Raw genomic sequence first — 8,104 nt, forward strand, 5'->3', positions numbered from 1 at the left:
ATACTGATGTAGTGAATAAGAATGTCTAAAGTCAGGTGCCTGTTATTCAGTGGTTGTTTATTGTTTCTGTATATCATATTTCTTTCTCTTGTATATTTTGTACATTAATTTGGCAGTTAGTTTTCTTGTTTGAATTGTTTTATATTTGTTTTTTCAGGGCTTTTTATATCTAACTATGTTTTTTTTTAAATATAGCATTGGTTAAGTTCCTTTTACATTTATCCTCCAGAGTTATGTCCCTTTAATATTAAAGTAGAGGATAACAATGCAGTCATTGGTTGACGACATGATTTGATTTTGTATATATCTGAACAGATTAGGTCAGTATTTACATGTTCAAAAACAGTATTTGTTTTTCAGTTGCATGTAACAGTAACAATAATTACTCTAGATCTGACAAAAGTTTATAAATATGTTTTTTTCTATTTTAGGAAATAATGGAAGATTGGAATGATGTAAGATTTTTTTCTTCTTTAAAGTCAAAACAGTCTACTGCTTTTTGTTTATCGGATAGAAAATATAAGCATGTGATAATTTGTAGGGATATCAACTAGTACTCGAATACTCCATACTTCAAAATGATACTTGATTTCCTGGACCAGCACTTTTGGCTTATATAAAAAAAGAAGATGTAGTATGATTACTAATGAGACAACTGTTCACAAGAGACCAACTGACACAAAAATAACAACTATGGGTCATCATACCGCCTTCAACAATGAGAAAAGCCCATACCACATAAGCAGATTGGAAGGCCCAAAAATTACAAAAGTAAAATAATTCAAACGAGAAAACTAACGGCTTAATTTATGTACAAAAAAATTAACGAAACACAAATATGTATCAAATGACAACCACTGAATTACAGGCTCCTAACTTGGGACAGGCACATACATACAGAATGTGTCTGGGTTAAACATACATCTGTTTTGTACGTTTCCGCAGCAAAGGTTAAGTCAGAGCAAAGTCAGAGCAAATAGTTTGGTTTGTATGGCTGTTTATTACAAAGTTGCAAAACAGAATTTCTCCTGAAAACTTTGACAAGATAATATTTTTGAATACACACAAAATGTTGCACTCTTTGATATCCCTCAGTGAATAATTGAAATATATAAAGGCAACAGTAGTATACCGCTGTTCAAAACTCATAAATCCATGGACAAAAAACAAAATCGGGGCAACAAACCAAAACCGACTTAACTGTGACCTGTCTTTTGTTTACATTGAAAGTATAACATCTATAAGTGTGGTATTATTTCAAAAATGTCCTCTTCTTCAAATTGTAAATTGAAAGTAATTAACTATGATGTCATATACATAACATTGTTACAGTTATTTAAAAAAACAAAAGAAAATGAAGCAAGATGTCTTTTTATACAACCGCAAATTTTTTTTTAGCGTTGTATAATCATGTCGTCGTCGTCATCGTCCGAAGACACATTTAGTTTCCGGACAATAACTTTAGATTTAGTGAATGGATTTCTATAAATTTTTACCAGAAGGTTTAATACCACTAAAGGAAGGTTGGGATTGATTTTAGGGGTTATGGTCCCAATAGTTTTAGGATTTAGGGGCCAAAAAAGGGGCCCAAAATAAGCATTTTTGAAGTTTTTAAACAATCACTTGTGTTTAAGTGGATGAATCTCTCTGAAATTACACCACATGTTTCCATACCATGAAGTGATGGTAATTAATGACTTGGGGGGGGGGGGAGGGGTTATGACTCTAAATGTTATGGAATTGGGGGCTAAAAAAGGGATAAACTAGATTTTCCAGACTTACTCAGATTTACTGAATGGATCTCTATTTATTTCTACCAGAAGGTTCAATACCACTTAAGGAAGGTTTAGATTGATTTTTGGGGTTATGGTTCTAATAGTTTAGCATTTAGGGGCCAAAAAGGGTGTCCAAAATAAGCATTTTTGTAGTTTTCAAACAGTAACTTGTGTTTAAGTGAATGAATATCTCTGAAATTATACCACAAGTTTCCATACCATTAAGAGATCGTTAGTTATGACTTTTTTTTTTTGGGGGGGGGGGGGGTATTCTTAAAATGTTTTGGAATTAGGGGCAAAAAAAAAAGGGGAATAAGGGGCCAAAAAAGGGGGAAACTAGGTTTTTCTGGTCAATGAACAATTCAGTTTGTTTTCTTTTAAATTATTGATGTTTGATTGATCTGCAGGAAAAAGTGACATTCAAAAAATGGTCTCCAGTTGAGCCATGGTATAGAGTAAAATGTCTCCCTTTTTATTAACCAATAAAAATCTGTAATTTTATAGTGTTTAATAATTATTGTATGTGAAAACCATTTAAGTTACTACACTTTTTACATTCTGTTAAATGTAAACTATATTTCTTACTTACAGAAACTTATTCGTGCTGCTTGTTTTGGAAGAGTAGAAGAATTGAAGCTTTGCCTAGCGAATGGAGCAAACATTGAATTTAAAGTAGGTAAACTTGTAACATAAAATATTAAGTAGGTAAAGTTGTAACATTGAATATCAAGTAGGTGAACTTGTAACATTGAATATCAAGTTGGTAAATAAACTTGTAACATTGAATATTAAGAAGGTAAACTTGGAACATTGAATATCAAATAGGTAAACTTGTAACATAAAATATCAAATAGGTAAACTTGTAACATTGAATATTAAGTAGGTAAACTTGGAACATTGAATATCAAGTAGGTGAACTTGTAAAATTGAATATAAAGTTGGTAAACTTGTAACATTGAATATCCAATAAGAAAACTTGTAACATTGAATATCAAATAGGTAAACTTTTAACATTGAATATCAAATAGGTAAACTTGTAACATTGAATATCAAGTAGGTAAACTTGTAACATTGAATATCAAGTAGGTGAACTTGTAAAATTGAATATAAAGTTGGTAAACTTGTAACATTGAATATCCAATAAGAAAACTTGTAACATTGAATATCAAATAGGTAAACTTGTAACATTGAATATCAAGTAGGTAAACTTGTAACATTGAATATCAAATAAGAAAACTTGTAACATTGAATATCAAATAGGAATACTTGTAACATTGAATTTCAAGTTGGTGAACTTGTAACATTGAATATCAAATAGGTAAACTTGTAACATTGACTATCAAATAGGTAAACTTGTAACATTGAATAGCAAATAGGTAAACTTGTAACATTGAATTTCAACTTGTAACATTGAATATCAAATAAGTAAACTTGTAACATTGAATACCAAGAGGGTAAACTTGTAAGTTGAATATCAAGTAGGTAAACTTGTAACATTTAATATCAAGTTGGTAAACTTGTGTCATTGAATATCAAGAAGGTAAACTTTTAAAATTCAAGACAACTTTGAATAAGTACTATAAAACATGAGGTCAGACTATTACTTTGTACATATACAGTAAAAACAAACAACAATACAAACATAGAAGAATGTACATAAGCAGTATAAAACATGTAAATACAAGGTATCAAAACACAGCAGATTGTACATAAACAGTACATGACACACAAATGCAGGATACTTAAAAAAATTGCTAGGCTTGGTGAACGAGTTTTCTAAGTAGTTCAACTTCTGTACCACTTTCCTGCCAACACTGATGTTATAAGTTCTAGTCCGCCTTGGCAGGTATGTTCGACTCCAGTTTTCCAACCAAAAAGTCGATGGTTCTCTCTGGGCACTCAACACATAACATGAGACAGACACATCAAGACACAACAGTGATGTATAACACAGATATTTGATACAAAACATTAGCTCCATAAGGACAACACTGATGATCAACACTAAACATGAGACACATCATGACACAACATTGATATCAATCACAGAGCATGAGACACATCATGACACAACATTGATATCAACCACAGAGCATGAGACACATCATGACAGAACATTGATATCAATCACAGAACATGAGACACATCATGACAAAATATTGATGATCAACACTAAACATGAGACACAACATGACACAACATTGATACCAATCACAGAGCATGAGACACATCATGACAGAACATTGATATCAATCACAGAGCATGAGACACATCATGAAAAAGCATTGATATCAATCACAGAGCATGAGACACATCATGACAGAATATTGATGTTCAACACAAAATATAAGACACATCATGACAAAACAATGGTGTTCAACACAGAACACGAGAAACATCATGACAAAACACTGATGTTCAACACAAAACACGAGACACATCATGACACAACACTAATGTTCAACACAGAACACGAGACACATCATGATTCAACACTTTGATACAAAACATAATGACAGAACATTGATGTTCAACACAGAACATTGATGTTCAACACAGAATATTGATGTTCAACACAGAACATTGTAAACATCATGACACATAACTGATGTTCTTCATAATACATAATGACACATTGTTGTGTTCAACACAGAACATGAGACATATTATGATAAAACACTGATGTTCAACACAGAACACGAGACACATCATGACACAACACTGATGTCCAATACAGAACACAAGTCACATCATGACAAAACAAATCATGATGCACCATTGATAACCAACACAAAACATGAGACTCATCATGACACACCATTGATTACCAACACAGAACATGAGACACAGCATGACTTAACACTGATGTTCAACACAGAACACGATATGGCTGGACTAACTCATATAAGTATGCAGGTGTCATTCCATTTAATATTTTATAGAATAGTATAAACTTATGTTTATTACGTCTATTCTCCAGAGTTTCTAAACCTAATTCAATATAAAGTTTTTGTCTGGAGGAATTACGTCGTAAGCCTGTAATAATTCTAGCGGCTTCTATCTGAATACTTTCAAGAAGCTCAGACTCGTGCTGGGAGCAATTGCCCCATACAACATCACCATACTCTAATATAGGTCTAATAAAAGCATAATAAATACGTATAAGTGAACTCTATCTAATAAATGTTTGACTTGACGAAGCACAGATAGACGAGAGCATGCTTTTTTATAAATAATATCAATATGTGCGTTCCATGGAGCTGATGACTGAAATGTTATCCCAAGATGACAGTGAATATTTATTTTCTCAACCTCTTCCCCATTTATCCCAAAAAATACAGGTGGGTGTTCCCTTTCCCTTCTAGTAAATACAATATTTTTATTTTTATTAGAGTTAAATTGAACAGCCCATGATTTTGCCCAATTTGAGATAACATCCAAGTCATCAGTCAAAGAAGCAGCTGCTACAGCAGGATCATCATCTACTATAACAAATAAAGAAGTGTCATCTGCAAAAAGTCTAATATCATTAGAAATGTCATTAACTATATCATTTATATAAATAAGAAACAGAAAGGGTCCTAAAACTGATCCCTGGAGGACACCTGCATGTATACTTCTTAAAGTTGACGAAAAACCTTCTGAAACGACCTTTTGTTGACGATCTGAAAGATAACTCTCTATCCAAGATAAGAGCTTATCATTTAAGCCAGATTGTTTAAGTTTAAATAAAAGTCCTTTATGCCAAACTTTATCGAAAGCTCTAGATACATCACAAAATACAAACCTTACATCCCTCCCACTATCCATATTACTAATAATTTTATGATATATTTCAATTAACTGATTAACAGTTGAGTCACCTGGCTGGAAACCAGATTGAAACTTTGACAAAAGGTTATTACTTCTCATGTAATTATACAAATGTTTAAATAGAACTTTTTCCATAATCTTACAAACAATACTAGTAACAGATATTGGACGATAGTTTAGAGCTGAATGTGGACCACCTTTTCCTTTAAAAATAGGATTAACATGTGCATTTTTTCATAACAGTGGAACCTGTTTAACTGATAGAGACATATTAAATAACTTAGTTAATGGTTTAGAAATAAAGCTAGCAACCTCTTTTAAAATTCTAGGACTGATACCGTCAGGTCCAGCAGGTTTGTTAACATTCAAGATTTTTAACTGATCTTAAATTTCTCTCAGTGATGACAAATTTATTTAAATGACATGGAGGAGGCTCATTATTATCAGGAATTTCTGGTTCTGTATCAATATTAGCTATATTAGCAAAATGATTGTTCAGGATCTCTGATTTGTCCAATGGATGAATAAAAATTTGGCCATCATGTTCCAAAAAAGGGGGAGAATCTCTATTTTTGGTAAAATTTGATACAGACTTGGCAATGCGCCACCATTTACCAGGAGGAATATTTTTGTCAATAAGTTGAGATGTCAGTTTGCACTTATAATCTTCTTTTGCCTTTCTAACTAAGCTGATAATTTCATTACGAATTCTCTAAATTTTTTCCAGTGATCTGGATTATTTGAAGTTTTCGCTTTGTGGTGAATTCTATTACGATGTCTTATCTTGTTTCTTATTAAGTTGTTCATAAAAGGTTTATCATTTGGTCTTACTGTAATAGTTTTAGTAGGTATATATCTATTTACAGTACTTTCGAATGTTCTGACAAAGTTCATATAAACATCATTTATATTATTTGAATTAAAAACAACATCATCCAAGTCAGTATCATTCAACTGGTTTTTTAAACCTTCATCATCTGCACGCTTGAAATTGCTAATTTGTCTTTTAAACGAGTGTTGTTTAAAAGTTTTAAATGAAATTTCGACTGAAACAGGAGAATGAGAGCTGCATATCGGTGTTAGAACAGTTACTGAGTTAATTAAGTTCTTGCGATTAGTCACACATATAAGTTCCAGTTTGGGTTGTAAAGTTGGTAGGCTCCCAAACAACATTTTCTAAATTTAAACGGTTAAGTAACTTTTTAAAAGAGTTACTTGTGTTTGACATCATATCGCAATTGAAATCACCACAAAGGAAAATTGGCAAATCACAATCAAGTGCTTTATCTACTGACTCATTAAATAATTCCCATATATTAGAATTTGAGTTGGGAGGCCGGTATAAAACACCAACTAAAAATTTTTCATTACTATAATTCCTCACTTCAACCCAAAGCAACTCAAGATTGCTTACAGATTCTGTATAATAAAATGTAGACTATTTTTCACATAAATGGTCACACCCTCCACCATGTCTATTTCTATCTAACCTAATACAGGGGTTTATCTGGGTATTTTGGGAAAAAGGACCCTGGCCAGTTTTGGGAATTTTTTAACGCGGTTTTCAATGAGATTGTGAAAAACAACCAATATACCAGATGTTAGTTTTAGTGCGTTTAATTCATTAAACATTTTTTTGTTGGTGATAATAAAGTAAGGACTACAACTTCTTTGTTTTTAAATATAACAACATGACATTTGAGTCTTTGTTTTTAAATATAACAACATGACATTTGAGTATCAAAATAATGAGTTCTAACTTCTTAAGGATTGTTACTTTTTTTTGATTTTGACATGAAAATTTGTAAACTGAAATATTTTGAGTTCTGTATAAAATATATCCTGTTTCTATTTTCTTTTGGTCTTTTATTTGGTTACATAAAAATATAACAACACACAACACATGGTCTGGACCTGACTACTCAGAGTAAATAGACATAAAAATACAACAACACACAACACATGGTCTGGACCTGACTACTCAGAGTAAATATACATACAAATATAACAACACACAACACATAGACTGGACCTAACTACTCATAGTAAATAGACAAACAAATACAACAACTAACAACACATGGTCTGGACCTGACTACTCATAGTAAACAGACATAAAAATATAACAACACACAACACATGGTCTGGACCTGACTACTCAGAGTTAATAGACATACAAATATAACAACACACAACACATGGTCTGGACCTGACTACTCAGAGTAAATAGACATATATATATAACAACACACAACACATGGTCTGGACCTGACTACTCATAGTAAATTGACAAATATATACAACAACTAACAACACATGGTCTGGACCTGACTACTCAGAGTAAATAGACATACAAATATAACAACACACAACACATGGTCTGGACCTGACTTCTCAGAGTGTATATACATACAAATATAACAACACACAACACATAGACTGGACCTAACTACTCATAGTAAATAGACAAACAAATACAACAACTAACAACACATGGTCTGGACCTGACTACTCAT

The sequence above is a fragment of the Mytilus trossulus genome, chromosome 11, assembly GCF_036588685.1.
Source record: "Mytilus trossulus isolate FHL-02 chromosome 11, PNRI_Mtr1.1.1.hap1, whole genome shotgun sequence".
Taxonomy (NCBI): Eukaryota; Metazoa; Mollusca; class Bivalvia; order Mytilida; family Mytilidae; genus Mytilus; species Mytilus trossulus.